Here is a 15,626-nt window from a genome sequence, read left to right as displayed (position 1 = left end):
CCTGCAGGGAAACTGGCTGACACTGGGACATCAGAAATACATCAGAGTGAGTATGTAAGCAGATGTATTCAATATATGCAGCATTTGTATTTACAAGTGACTTCAACTAATGTCTCATTTAATGTAAGGTTATTTAATGTGTACATGTATAGTTTTATTTTTTTCCTTTTTTTTTTTTAATGGGCTTTTGCCTTTATTCAGCAGTGCAGTGAAGAGAGACAGGAAAGAAGGGAGAAGAATGGAGGAAAGACCTTCAGCAAAGGGCCAAGTTGAACTATAGCCCCTGTTCATGGGTCGCCATCTTATCCGGTTGAGCTATGTATTTTTTTTTTTTTTTTTTTTAAGTAACAACAATGGTTTACTAAAGATAAAACACTGAGTTTTAATAATCATTTAAATGATTTGAAGCAGTTTTGTCTATAATATTCAATTCAGTGAAACAGGTGAGCTAAAGTTATTTGACTTGGACTCTGGGAAAATGTGACCAATCAAATGAGCTGCTGCCCTAAAGCTTATTGTGCTAATACATTTAGTTCACATATTGTCACTGCGAAAATAATTGATTTTATCTGTTTCCATAATAACTGTTAATTGCTTGTAATTAGTTTAAGTACTGATATCAGTAATTAGCCATGCGCTGAACTCAGATATAATACCATTAACTGTCTGAGTGGATCTGTCGTTTACAAAACAAAAAGCATCACTATAAAAAGACAAAAGTAACATTTTGCACAACAAAACTAGAGTTTGCAGACTCGATTAGTGTGTGTGTGTGTTTGTGTGTGTGTCTGTGTTTGTGTGTCTGTGTGTGTGTGTGTCTTTAAAGGAAGGTGGAGCCATGACCAAAACTTTAACTGAATTCTAATTAAAATTCAACACAAGGAGTTTCACTTGTGTAAACCACCTCTCTTACCAACAGAGGAACCAAACTAACAAAAAAAAAAAAAAAGAAAGAAACTTTCAATGGATGCTTTCTGGAAAGCACCTGCTCTGTCATTTGTATATGAGAGTTTGTTCTGTTGAAGTTTGCCAAGTTTCATTCCTCATCCAATCCTCACCCTCTTCTTTTAAAAATTTCCCAGATCACTTACTGTCAACATGAGCATCACTTTCTTCCAAAAGGTCAATATTAACATGGAGATATATAACGGGGTTGCAGAGCGTGATATTAGATGCACGAGCTGGATAACTGTCTGTGTGTGGTTGAGATGAGAAATGAGTGTAACTGACAGGGGAAAAGCCGCTTCTCTTATAGCAGAAGGAAAGATGTTGCAATAGGAAACTGATGTGTGAAAATCTGAATGTCAGGCACTCCCTCCCACTTCTCACGTTATCAGTCACACCCAACTCTGTATTGGCCAAAATATTTTAACAAAAGGTATTAGGACTCAGTTTTGACTGAAATATATCTCTGACTATAAACAAACACAATAGCATTTAACATCAGTGCAAAATGGTTGCAAACTTAGATCAGTGAAAACAGTTTCAGTAAAACTGAACATTCTGATCTTCTTGAGGAGGATCTATGATATTACACTGCAATGCACACGTGTGTTTAAATCTGACAACTTTACAGCAGCACTCATCAGTATCATTCATATATACTGAAAATATCAGTATTGCATTTAAATACTGATCATATTACAGAGACCAGTCCGAAAAAAGTTTGAAGATGTTATTAAACTCCACAGACTTGAGGTGAACTGCAAATGTGGGGATAATCTCTGTTTCTTTAAAGTGATTGTTTCAGTTTTCTGGGCCCCGGCTTTACTGTGTCAGGTCAGTCTCCCTGCAGTACCAGACCAGTATGTCTCTAAGGCATAGGTGACAGAATTAAAAGGATACTGGATTTATTTTATCAGATGGAAAAATGAAAACTCAAGTATCCTTAGTGATATGTAAACTGAACATTGTGTGGCCAAAAAAAATCAAGAAATGCAGCTTTAAGTGGTAATAACAACAATGAACTAAATCCAAAAATTTGATACATTTATTATTGGTGTCTGGTCAAAAATGTCTAGAAGAGGATGTTTGCCTTCAGGAGACTCAGAGTGGGTTTTTTGAATTGTGGTGACACAACAACGAAACAAAAATGTAAATGAATACATTTGTGGTTGCATGGAGGGTGGGGCATCACACTTGTTTTTAACACTTCACCTGCAATCTACACTTAACTTAATGACCACATATTTGCAGACATCTGTGTGTGCAAATATTTATTATGCCATGTAGAAATTGCATGATGAAACATTTCAACATAAAATTATTCATAGCGATGCCAAATTTTGATGTTGTAGTGAATTTTCATGTGACCAATAGGTTTGTTCTTGTAGGAAATGATGTAAACAAGTGATGAAATGCAGTAAGACATTGTGTTAGAGATGTTAATAAAAATTGTAACTATTTCCTTTTCATTAATTTTTTTTTTTACATTTCTACTAAAAATTTAATGTCCAAAACTCAATTCATTCCTATAACTGCTAACAGTCTTTCTGCATGTCTCCTCTGGGTTTTCCTTCCACTCCTCTGTGATGGTCTCCAGGTATTTGATGTTGAAGCCTTCCTCTCCATCCCTCTGGTCTTCGGTTCCTCCACATGTTCTTGATGGGATTCTGGCCTCGACTCCGACATGCTGATTCTCTGTCCTGTTCAACTGTTCTTTACCACTTAGACTGAATGCTTCAGATCATTGTCTTAGTGGAAGGGTCCATGCTGCCAAGGTTTTCTGCAGACTGACTGATATTTTCCTCCAGAATTTGAATGTCGTCCTCTTTTCTAATGATCCTGTTTACGAAGGACATAGTTGCCTATGGCCTGAAAAACAGCCCCGAAGCATCACATCTGGGATGAACGCTTCTCTGTCCTTTAGCTAAACCAAAGCCACATATCTGTTTTCACATATCATTTTTATCTAATCCAACCACAGAACTGATGACCAAAGCTGTATTCTTTGCTCAGCCAAGCCTTTACATAAGCTTAGCAAGTTTTTTTTTTTTTTCCTTTTTGGTGCCTGTCTTGGAGAAGTGGTGATCTTTGGATTCTACTCAGCATCTTCCACCCTCCAGGCTTTCTACCAGCCCTTTGAGATCTTTCACTCTGTATGTTTTGATGATGTTTGCATTGTGACCAGCAGCACTTGAAAACACTTGGATATGACTTTATGACTATACATCTCTTTCCCAGTCACAATGCACAGCTTTCTCTCAGTGATGGACACTAATAGCAGCTCCTGAAGCTCCTTGGTTTTAGTTAGGACTTAAAACTGACCAGTAAGTAGCTCCTGCATCAGCTGTTCTTGGTTTACAGTGTACAAGGATGCTCTCAGACAGGGTAGAAATGATCCATTATTCATTTAGAATGGTATAGAAGCTGTGCTGTTGTATAAAGTCACTGCATTTAATAATAAGATGGTGAGATGGTTGTTTAGAGGATGTGTTGCTTAACTAATGCAGCTTTAATGCTGTTCATGTGATCAGCTCAGTCACACAGATCATGGTAGAAATGACCAGGATCATTCTGAATGGTGTCACTTCTCCAACAAAGTCAGGGCTTGAAGTGCAGTCGTTGTAACTACTATCGATTTTGAACGTGACGCTTTAGCTTTGAGTTTTCATTCATATTTGGTATTTGCGGTGCGTGTGTGTGTGTGTGTGTGTGTGTGTGTGGGCAGAGTGCGTCAGGAAGAGAGAGAGGGAGAGACAGAGATAGGGAGACAGACACAGAGAGAGAGCTGGCGGTCAGTCAGACGCAGACCCACGGAGCGGAAAGATTCGGTAAGAAAACCTTTTATTTCATGTATTGATTTTAATAACTTCTCGTTGAACTTAAGAGCGTCTACTTCAGTCTGCTGCTGGTTTCTGTGGAGCGACAGATGTTGATGAAGTGAAATGAGCGCTTCCTGTTGAATGAGGTTCTGATGGAGCGGCTGTTGCTGGACTCACTGGATGGATATTCTCTTTTCAAGGACTGCTCTTTCATCCTAGTCGTTCTTGGGCTGCTGTTGAGGAAACAAACAGTGTCAGAAATATTTCCTGACTGGAGCTAATTTACTTTTGCGTGAAGCAGAAACAGCTGCATGCAGGTTTTCTCTGAGCTGCTTGGTGGACTGCAGAGCTTCATGTGAGATTCATACACAGCATGTGTGGACATGCTGATTAAGGATTGTGTGCCTCATTTTCACCATTTTTTGCTGTTTATTGCTCTGCAGTAATTCTAAATCAAAAAGTAGCAGATGAGAAAATAGATTTCACCACAAACTTCCCTTCAACTCAGACGCTACCATCCATCTGGTGACAGTAGAAGAATATTCTAGGAATGCTGTGCTGGTGCTGTGATGATAAGATTATCAAAACTAATTGACATCACACACACACACACATCTATTTCTTAATGGTTGTATTGTGTGTTGGTTGTGTGTTCAGTGCCCTGCTGTGATGATGAGGCAGAGTGATCTTCACACATGTGTCCTGGCTGCAGGCCACAGACGACTGCTGCTGCTTCACTCACTGTCAGCCCACTGACTGACTGGTGTAAGGCTAACTTCATAGTTTATGTTTGTTAGATTCTGTGAGGACAAGAACAGTAACTAAGTGACTGATTAAATGAATGGATGACTACGCAGGACAAGTGCAAAACATATAGTCACATATAGTCACACCGGACATGAACTGGATGGTTGGAGCTACATGTCATCTGCGCTGCTCAGATTATGGAATCAAGTCAAACTGAGCAAAGAGGTATTTGAAAACTGATTAATCCAAACCTCCTACCGTACCTTTTCCATTTCCTCTCAGGTTGCTTTAAAGCTAATCAGTATTTGTGTATGATGGAAAGGGTCACTTGTAGTGACAAATCCACAGATAATAATCACCCGACTCTGCAGTTTTTCTCAGCTCTGTGGACTGTTCTAGCATCTTGAGTCTTATTTAACCCACAACGGTGCTGTTATATAAAGCGACTGCATTTAATAATTAGATAGTGAGATGGTGGTTTAGATGATGTGTTTACAGAGTTGCTTCGCACCGCTAAGTGGCCAAGAAGACAGCTAATGCAGTCTTAATGTTGTTAATGTGATCTGTTCCACACTCCTGTATGTCCACCCATAAGATCCACTCTCAGCTGCATCACATGGCCGTCCTCCACAAACGGACTCAGCTAGACTCAAGAGAGTCACAATCCTTCGAAATCCAGCTGCTGAGGAAGCCCTCTGGATGTGGCTGAAATCTCCAGTGAATGCTATAATGCATGGCTTAAGTGAAGATTTGTATTTGCCATCATGTATCTGTATTAGGACTGACATATTGAGGCCCAAAATATGTTTTTATAGCTGCAGTGCTCCATCAGATAGTAGATAGCCTAGTATCCGGAAATCATGTACAACAATTTAAAGTCATTTCCTAAATGTCGGTGTAAATTATTATAACCATAGAATGTTTATTAAATTAATCAAGTAAAAATAAATGAATAAATTAGAAATCATGTTCTTTGAGTTTAAACAAACAGAATCACAGCAAGTGTTTGTAGTTGGTGGGAAATCAATACAGTAGTTATTGTTTTTTCTAGGAAGTTATTAACTAGCTTGCAGCTTCAGTCTGCCACACATTACAAAGACTTGAGAAAGGACAATACAGTATTGGCCTATGCTCAATACACACATTCTACCTCCTGATTAATAAGGGATTCACTTTCATTGTCTTATAAATAAGCAGTGACTCCCTGCTCGTCTAAACAGAGGATCAGTCCAGCAGCTCTGTTAGTTTGGCCTGTCACATAGACACATTCTTATACTGTTGTCACACACGGACAGACCAGTGGTGCCTCCAAAAACTTTTCATGTAGAAGCTAATTGAAAGCTATTTCAATATGACACTTAGGGAATTGCATACTGATATGCTTTGTTTCTTATTTTACAGTTAGTGTTGCTAACTATCTGATGTGCATAGACTCATACAGGATGACTATACTGATGATAAGAGCCCAGGAGAAGAGATGCTGCAGAGTATTTAAGTGGGAAACAGTATAGCTATATTGGACACATTCACAGTTTATTTATGAATGAACACTAAAAATTCTGTCCATGTGTAATGATAATTTATCAAAATACAGCCCCTTATTATTATTTTTAATTAAAATGTGTTTTCATTGTCACTACGATGCCTCTTTCCACATTTTGGTAGTTACTCTGATTAGAAAGGTCATATTCTAAATATAGTTTTGAGAATGCATCCATGCACAAAGTAATTCAAATATCCTGCTGTGAGACTGTGACACTGAGAAATCTTTGTCATAAAAAAAGCTGATATGACAGAAAAATATTTTGTCTTTAATAAATGGATCAAACTCATACAGTAAAATAACATTCTGTGATGGAGCTCAGGATTCAACCTTGTAACAGAAGATGTTGCTACAGCTGGTCAACTGTGTGCTCAGCTCAGCGGTCTGAGGTGATGAAAAGTACACAGCATGCCTTGCCTTCAGATCCTGGTCCATGCTGTCTCCATGTTGGGGATAATTTCTAATTGCAAAGAATTTTTAAAGTTACCGCTGTCGTGCCAGGTGCATAAATGTGTGTAACTCTCTTTCTCTTTGGAGATGCTTATATGGATCTTGCTCTGGCAGCTAAAAGTCTGAAAAACTCTTTTTCATCCAGTGCGATGTTTATGGACCATTGTTTGTGTTGAAATGGAGGAAAAGTCTGATGTTCAGACTTGCCGTGTAGTCATAGTTCTTACATTATCCAATGGTGATTTCAGTTTCAGTCAGACAGTGGAGCTGCATTCAGTGAATGGTCTGTACTTATAAATGGTCTGTACTTAAATAGCGCTTTTATCCAAAGCGCTTTACAATGTGTTTCTCATTCACCCATTCACATCCCAATGGTGACAGAGCTGCCTGCCATTGGGAGCAACTTCGGGTTGCCCAAGGACTGTGGAGGGATCGAACTGCCAACCTTGTGATTGGAGGACAACCCGCTCTACCACGTGATCCACACTGCCCTTAGCCACAGCCGCCCCATTGAAACTTGGACAGTGGAGGTTCAGTGAATGAACCTGACCAGCTATCTGTCACATCTGGTCACGTTCAGTGAGATTTCTTGGTAGTGCCACTGTGACTGGTTAAGTCAGCTGTGTGACATGAATGGAGGAGCAGCAGCATTGCCAAATCACCTCAGTGCAGCACAAAGCATTAGTGCTCACCATCTACATCAACAGTAAAAATCCCAGAGCACAGACAATGAGTATTAGATTCCATATACTAATGAAAGAAATCTATGTAGTGAGACACTAAAAAACAGGACATAAAGGCAGTAGACTTGTGAGCAGCACACACACAAACCTGAACTGTAAGTGTAACAGATTTTTCCTCCTGTTGGGAGTTTCTGATCCCCACTAAGAGCAGAACTCAGGCTGCTGTATGCTTCACCTCTGTTCATGCACATAACTTTTGATCACAGGATAATTACTTTTGACCTGTGTTCTTCCCGGATAACTCAGCCACCCTTTTTTAATCTCCTTACAGACAGCCCTTGGGTCCAGGCCCAGACATTGGGCACCAGTTGGACAGAGTGCAGTGTCCCTTTTGTGTACACTAACCTCATTCATCCATGAAAGGGCCATCTCAGCTCTCTGCAGACATTGGCAGAAAGGGAGAAAAAGCCTATTCCTGTTTGCAATGCCAGTGGCTTTACATACACAATTCAGCTGAGGAAATAGTGCTAAATGTGGACACCTAGTACTGCCAGGGGCACTTAAGGGAGTCCAGTGGCCTTGGTGGAGGGGCCAGGGTTTTGAAAGGGGGTTCCAGGATATTCAGAAGAGCCAGGTTCGATAATTCTTTTAGACACCTGCAAGCCCCACTAAGTCCTCCAACAGGACCAAAATGACAATCCACAGAGACCATAAGGAAGCCAGTGTGTTAGAGGCCTACTAGGGTGCTCTCAAGACCCCTTTGGACTTTCTAGAAGTACCCTATGGGGACCCCTGAGACTTCTGCAAAGGATCTATTCCACAGTGTTCCGGGGTCCCTTTGAGAATCCCACTTCAGTGTCTACTGTACTCTAGGTAAGCAGTGCCCCTCTTTCAGGGGTTTATGAGGGATACAGAACAACCCCAAATGATGGAACTGGGTCTTTAAGTGTTGTGGTAGTGCTGTGTTCCTGCTACAGACTCTCAGGATGCTATGAGGTGATCTCAACAGGCAAAATACAGAAGATTCCTTTTGGCCCTGGTGGAGGGCCCTGGGATCCTCAAAGGGTTTGGGGTGACTAGAAAGACCCCTGAAGACAGTAAATTCCTTTTAGTGCCCTGGGACTTTCTCCAGGGCCCCAAGGTGGTCCAATGGAATCCAGATTTAGGGATTCTAGGCACCCACTTAGGCCACCTAGAAGGAATGCTGACGACACAGTTTTAGGATTAATGTATTTCATAGGTCCTTTAGGAGTTCTAAGTTTTAAATTCTAGGACATGAGAACAATAACTGTGGTTCTGATGGCATTTAAGAGATTTTTGTCTTTCTTTATCTTCTCGCTGTCTTTCTTAATTGATCTGATACCATTATTGTTTAAAGTCTGGTTGAGGTGCAGCGTACAATTATGCTTCTGGCTATGAATCTCTGAGAACATCTGTTAGTATGCTGTGTGAGTGATTGGTGGATGTAGGTGTCTGGGTAGATCCAACCATACACCATTAGTATTCTTTTGCTCATCTGTGACTCAGAACACCTGAGTATTATGAAGTGAAGCCCGCTCATGTAAAGCTCATATCTTATTTACAATAAGCTGAATGGGCTTTCATTCCCATCGAGAAACCCACACTGTTAAGAATGTGTGCAATATGATGATACAGAGACTTTTATTGCTGCTTTTCACATTCTAGGCACGAACAAAGTATTTTTCCTTTAGCCACATAGTGTATATGGAGGATATTGGTAAGATTATATACATATTGCATATAAATAATATATTCAGCTTTCTATTCTCTGAAACTGACACAAAAAAGTCATACTGGCAATAATGCACTGCCTTACTGCTTTGACGTGGCCACAGCTTTTCACCTTGAGCAATGCAGGCAGTTATCCCAGAGCTCCAGACCCTCAGGGGCCCTGAAACATCAAGCTCAATGCTGTGTGTTTATTCTGTGATGTGCTGGATTAATGGAAAAATTTGTATGTGGCTGTTACAATATGACTTCTGAAATGAATGACACTGGCTTCTCAACAGGACCCCAATTGTTATTTAATTTAAACTTGGTTCCTGTTATCTAGAAGGGCCCTGTATTACAGACCACATTCAGTAGCATCATTCTTTAATAGTTCTGTATGAATCTTTTTCTTTTATATGACAAGGTCATGCATTGTTATTCTTTGCCTCTTCATTTATTCAGCCTGACATCGATTTTGTGTTGGGGGAATTCTTCTTGGGAATGAGGCTGGTGTTCCATCTTCTATCTGTCTGAGAAATATGTTGATTTAAGAGTTCTTCCTGTAAACCAACTTCCTAATTTTCCTATTGTTATCAGAGTAACTACTGTAATCTTGGCCACCATATCATACCGTTACTGGAATGGAGTGCATCGAACTAATGTCATCCTCAAAACAAGAAAAAGCAGCGGTTACATTTCCTTTTATTCAGAATCAAAACTTCTGTAGTGAGGACCAGTAATGATTAGCAGCTTGGTTGGTTGAGGAATAGAGAAAGAAAGATTACCAAAACCTAGTATGTCACAGTGCTTTTTTTGTGGGCAGGTGACATCTGGGAAATGCAGCGAAAAATCACCACAGCAATTAGTGCTGAGCAGTAAACACAGAGACAAAAAAGAGACAAAAAAGCCACAGAGGATTTTGCAAAACACCACCTGGTGAATTCTGGAAGGGATGTCTCTTATTACAGCTAACTGTACTCATCAACAGGAGTTGTTGTGTTTATGATCCAATTTTGTCCTCACTGTTCATGTGATTGATTTAAGGTTGTGATGTGCTTTGTAGTCTAAAGGAGCAATGGATCCATACAGCTTTTTGAAAAGCTGATACTTATAAATACTTTCTCTTTTGAAGAAATCTACCTGTGGCTATTTTGCAGCTACTGGTATTTGTAGACTATGTTGGTCGACTGCTTGACTGCTTTGGTCAAAACTGAAACAAATATTAGATGGGCTGGATGGACAGTCATCTCCCTCAGGATGCATCGGAATAAGTGATGCCTTGACTTTCAATCTGTCATTATCACAAGTTAAGAATTTCCATTTTCCCTGCACTTTTGGTTTATATTTACATATGCACAGAACTAACTTTTCTGTTAGTGTGTGATGGAAAATCCTATCCAATGAAGTGATTAATGTTATTCTCTTCAGCTGTCATTGTTTTCAATGTTGTGGCAAATCAGTGTTTTCTTCCATATACAGCCGTCACCCTGATATACCAGACTTTGAATTAGTCACACCGTGAGTGTTCTTTGTTTTTTTTTTTTTTTTTGGGGCCTTTTGTTGGCTTGGTACCTTTTCCGGTTTTTCCCCGGCCCAGTTCACTTGGGTTGGCTTCCGGGGCCCTGTGACCTTAGTGAGGATTAAGCTGTGTATAGCTAATAGATGGATGTAATTAGCCCACCGCTTTGAGACCATAGTAGCACATGGCACTAAATCAGCCTCAACCAAAAACCACAAACAACAAACTCTGACTTTGTGTATCCTTTTCAGTGTCGAAGAGGCAAATTGAGTAATATTTTGATGTTATTCAGAGTGACGTCTCCCAGCCTCAGAGGCAGTCATCTGGCTGCAATGCAGGGAATCCTGGCTGAAAACACTTACCCGTGGAGTGAAGGCGGTGTGCGGAGATGGATGATGACGTAGCATGCACTGAATCATATTTTAATCTCAGAGGTCTGATCTCTGTGACCTACCAGAGAAGCATATCATTCTGGTGGATTTACCTTTACAGTAACACCAGACTACTTTATCAGCTGTTTATGACATTTATTGAAGGAGAATCTGATGATTGAGCCTGTGTGAGTTCACAGTTGCTCCATAAAAAACTAGCAAGAAATCAGCTGTCAGAAGCTGATATGAGTTCAGATTGTTAAGGATGTTATGATGGGAAAGCAAAGTAAATTGTTTTGGCAGTATTTAAAGGTCCATGTGGTACAATTCTGTTTATCTTTGATTATGAAGGTGCATCTGATGCTTGTGATGATGACTGTCAATGATGATGATTTCACAGACAATTATTATGTATGTGAGGGCAGGTGGACAGCTGCACAGTTCTCCATCACCTAACACATTGATGGTGAACACGTGTCACTTGATCAATATGACACAGGTTTGTGAAAGGTATAGAAGATGTATGTAACCCTGCTTTCCTCATACACAGATGATGAATCACATCAGCTGGAAAGCACAGTCAGTAAATCAGAACAAGAACAGAGATAGATGTTGATTTACAACCTGCAGTATAAAATGGAGATGATGACCCCGGAGCAAGACGGAAGGTGCCGTCCGTACATTCTCATACGTTACATTTTATCACTGAAAAAGTAGGTCAAAGAGAAGCAAAAGATAGATTTACATTTTCTGGAACTTTGCCACATGTGGAACTGCATACATGTAGGTGGTCTTAAGAGGTTCCTATCAAAGTAAAACACTACTGCCGACCATGTAGTCTCAAATAGACATGTCCACCTCCACAGGGCTGCGTCAGTGCTGGAGAAGTAAAGCCTCATTATCATTCTGATTCAGGGGAAAAACACTCTTTGTATTTCTTTAAACCAGTCACAAACACACAGGGTGGTGCTAAGCCCAGGATGCAGCAACGGTGTCCCTACAAAATAGTGTGGAATAGTTTTGATAGAACGTTTGCTTGCAGGAAGGAGAGCTCCGTCATTAAAATGGATAATTCACCCAACGAACTGAGCGGCTCTGCTTTATTGCATGATCCAAATCATTGTTAAAAACTCAACATTGTCAGCATGCATGTCAGAGTGAGGTGATAGTGAAGGGGATTTTTGAAAAAAGTACCACAAAGATAGTTGAAAGGGAGAAGGAAGCTGCAAAATGTGCAGCGGAAATAGCAGTTTTATTCTCACATTCTGTATCTGATGAAGACGATGTGGTTAGGCTCAAAAGTGAAGTTTATCATTTCAGTAATACCAAATAGCAATGTGTCAAAATGTAGTTTGTAGTTAACACAAGAAAATGGATCAACTTCAGTATTTAAATTGTTCTTGTTGACTTGGAGGTGAAGACAAACCGGTTAACATTGCTAAAGTTTACCAAATTCACTGAGACTGTTAAGATGTGCTTTGTAATTGTTTATGAAATGAATGAAAATATATGGGAATATATGGGAACAGTGACTCACACATTACAGAGGAAGGCATTACTGTGATTATCACCCACTTGTCTGTATTACATTACTGTTCCTGACATCACTAATCACATTTCAGTTACTAATCTGTCACAATTGCTACTTTCATTGTAATGCAGTCAGTGCCAATATGGTCCCCTTAAACATGCACTTTTCATCAACTTTGCTGCTAGCACAAAGGAAACATCTTGTTTGTTCTCCTTTGTAGTGGAAGAATGATGCTGATGTGTGAAAATATGTAAAGTTAACAGGCAATTCTGTGACATCTTGGGCTATGCTGATCAGTTATTCAAAAGTAATGTAATCAGAGCTGCAATAAATGGCATTCTGAAGGGAGTAAATAAGTAAAGTAAGGTAATGATTTTTGATTAGATTTTTTAAAGTAATGTGTAATATATTTCTTTTTGTGAGTGACAACCCCGACACTGTATGCGGTGATGAAGGATAATATTGTGTTTGTGGGCCAGCTCAGTTTGCCTGTGTTTTGTCTGTCTTTCTGCTCTAAGTGTGATATAAATCAAACATGGCCACCAGGTACATAAATCAAATACTCTCGCAGACAGAGAGACCAGAGAAGGAAGGGAAGAACATTTTCACACTAAATTAATTTGAAGAGTTTTTTTAATCAATCCAAGAAAACAAGCCAAAAACAAAAAACAAAAACAAAAACATGAAATTACAGAGCAACATCTGTTTGTTCTGGCCTGAACTGGAGTCCAACAGCTTCAAAGGTAACTCAGTCTACATGCAGGAAATCAGAGCATGAAGCTTTAGCACCAATTTGAATAAGAAAAAAAAAGGCCAAGTTGAGATCTCTTTTCTTTCTGTATCTTTACATGTTATGACACTCAGACAAAGACACAGTGTTGAGTCACTTCTGCTGGCTGGGGTCTCAGAATGGGGTGGGAGCAGACTTGACACTGTGCACTCTAGGAGTTTAATATGAATCATTACATCAGGTAGAAGGACTGTGTGTCTCTGTAAAGTTGAGATCGCCATGATGTTGAACTCACCACAATGCAACTGCATGAGATTAAAGACAAAAAAAACGTTTCACATCAGCCTGTGTTGTGATAGAACGTCCCATTCCAGGAACTCAGGCGTAATTGGTGCTGTGTGGTGGACTAAAACAAACACGGACAAACATCCTGTGATTTCAACTAAATGTGTTTATAGCATCAGTGTTTACTATTTGTGTATATTACTTGAAGATCAGTTCATTTTGTATTTATTATGTTGTTTGAATATTCTAACAGATTATTACAATTATGTTATTGTGGAGTGTAAGTATTCTTTAAAGATGCAAAAAGTGTGTTAGCCACTGGGACCTGATGCCGTCTATCAGCTCTGTGACAGCAGACTGATTGTATAACAGGTTGGATGAATGATGGTGAGGATGGTACTGACGACGATGATGATGAAGGCAAGGGTGATGAGGGTAGCAGTGATAGGGCCCTCACTGGTGCCTAAGTTGCAATTTGCTACTGTTGCCATGGTTACCACTCTCAGGTCACCCCCAGGGAAATGAAGTATCGATCACAGGGTCATTTGTCAACGTAATGAGCCTCGTGTCTGTGACTGTCTGCAATATTTAACCCTTAAATGCAAAACTCTGGATGATTAGTGACCAGGAATGTGTTACCTCCCTGTGGGAGTCATTCTCTCCCCCCTCCCCCTTTTTTTTTTTCCACGGTTAAGTTCTGAGATCCCTGATATTCCTTCAGGTATTTGTCATTCAGGAATGTCTGGTGTCAAAATGTCAAAAATGATCAAAAGCTTTGTTTTTCCAATGTCTTGCAAAACTAGTAAACCTTAGCTGTACAATCATCTGTATGCTGGATGAAAATACAGAGGACAATATATTTCCAGTATGACCTGATGGTGGCGATGTTGTCTCACTGTTCCAATGCCTGAACCCACACATAATGATACAGAAGTGTGTCTGTCTGGTTTACTGTCATAGGGTTTACAGGTTTAGCTCAGAGCAGTATTGACTGTGATATTGGCTAGTGATGGTGGCAGCAGCTCTGCAGATGATAATGTGCCTGAGAAATTAGTTCATTCATGAATCAGATCAGATCATTAAAAAGCTGTAACATTAAAATGCCATGGTCATTTACAGTGGCTATCACACAATATGAGGTCTGAATGGCTAGACATTCAGAATATTTCAACCAAGAATGCAGGACTGATAAGGGAATCTCATATAGTTCCCACAAGTGCCTCAGGCTTGCTCCTGCTCCTGTGAATGCACAAGTATTTTTCAGCTTGCACATTTAGAAGATCTCATAAACACACACCCTCCAGTTCCTGCTGTAGCCACAGCTGGAGAAAAACAAAACAAACAAAAAAATGCACCACAACTTCCAAAAGTTAATGGAGACTATAAAAGTCTTTAGTTTGTCCAGAATCGGAGCAAAACAATCTGTAGATGCCTCATCTGTCCATCCATGTTTGACCTCAGAACAGTGAACAGAACACGATTTGTCCAGTATCCACATTTTAATAGCACAAGCAGTGATTACTATACTGACACAAATAGGTTTGGATGTTGTCACACTGTGAGAAGTTCAAAAATTGGAAAACACATTTTTCTGAAATTTTAATAACTAAACATTTTCACAAATGAAAAAACATGTATTTTTTTTATTTTTTGTTGTTAATGCTGTGATCTGAAAGACTTCAAGACTCAATATAAAAAAAAAGCTTAATATGACATACAGTCATGAAAATAATTATTAGACTACCCTTGTTTTCTTCAATTTCTTGTTCGTTTTTATGCTGTGTACCACTAAAGGTATATTATCTGAAGAATACAATGAACATACACAATACTTTATGTCCTATTTGACAAGCTTAAGCTCAGTTGTGTTCCCAGGGTATATAAGAGGCAATTTCATGTCATAACTAAAACAACAAATACAAAATACACTACAATGATAAGTTATTTATCATAGTATGATCTTTGAATAACTGTATTATTTTTTTTTTTACCTTTGGGTCTTTGGTTGTAAGTTCATCTGAAAGCAAACAGGTTAGATAGACTGAACTGAAACTACAGGTCCCAAAGTTCACCCTAAATACAACAACAGTGAAAAGTTATCTTTTAAGACTCCACTTTTAAATATCTTTGCTGGAACAGTGGTTACATGACAATGTCCCTGAAGAATTACTGCCACTGTCACAGCCCCCCCAGTTTTATATTTGTCTGCTTCAGTCAGTGACCAGCTAGTGAACGCAGTAGAGCACTTAGTAGTTAAAGAGAAAGATATTTT

General features: G+C 39.4%; 1 protein-coding gene across 1 annotated transcript in view; it reads left to right on the top strand.

The window, feature by feature from the left end:
• Positions 1 to 3,673: 3,673 nt before the first annotated feature.
• Positions 3,674 to 15,626, top strand: part of gpr68 (G protein-coupled receptor 68) — a 31,465-nt gene continuing 19,512 nt past the window's right edge. Inside the window, exon 1 of the mRNA XM_008300977.1 lies at positions 3,674 to 3,773. The gene's annotated coding sequence lies outside the window, so the exon portion shown is untranslated. The remainder of the gene's footprint in view (positions 3,774 to 15,626) is intronic.

The sequence above is a fragment of the Stegastes partitus genome, unplaced genomic scaffold (assembly GCF_000690725.1).
Source record: "Stegastes partitus isolate 25-593 unplaced genomic scaffold, Stegastes_partitus-1.0.2 Scaffold1617, whole genome shotgun sequence".
NCBI lineage: Eukaryota > Metazoa > Chordata > Actinopteri > Pomacentridae > Stegastes > Stegastes partitus.
Note: the sequence above shows the minus strand (reverse complement) of the source record. Positions and strands in the feature narration are given on the sequence as shown.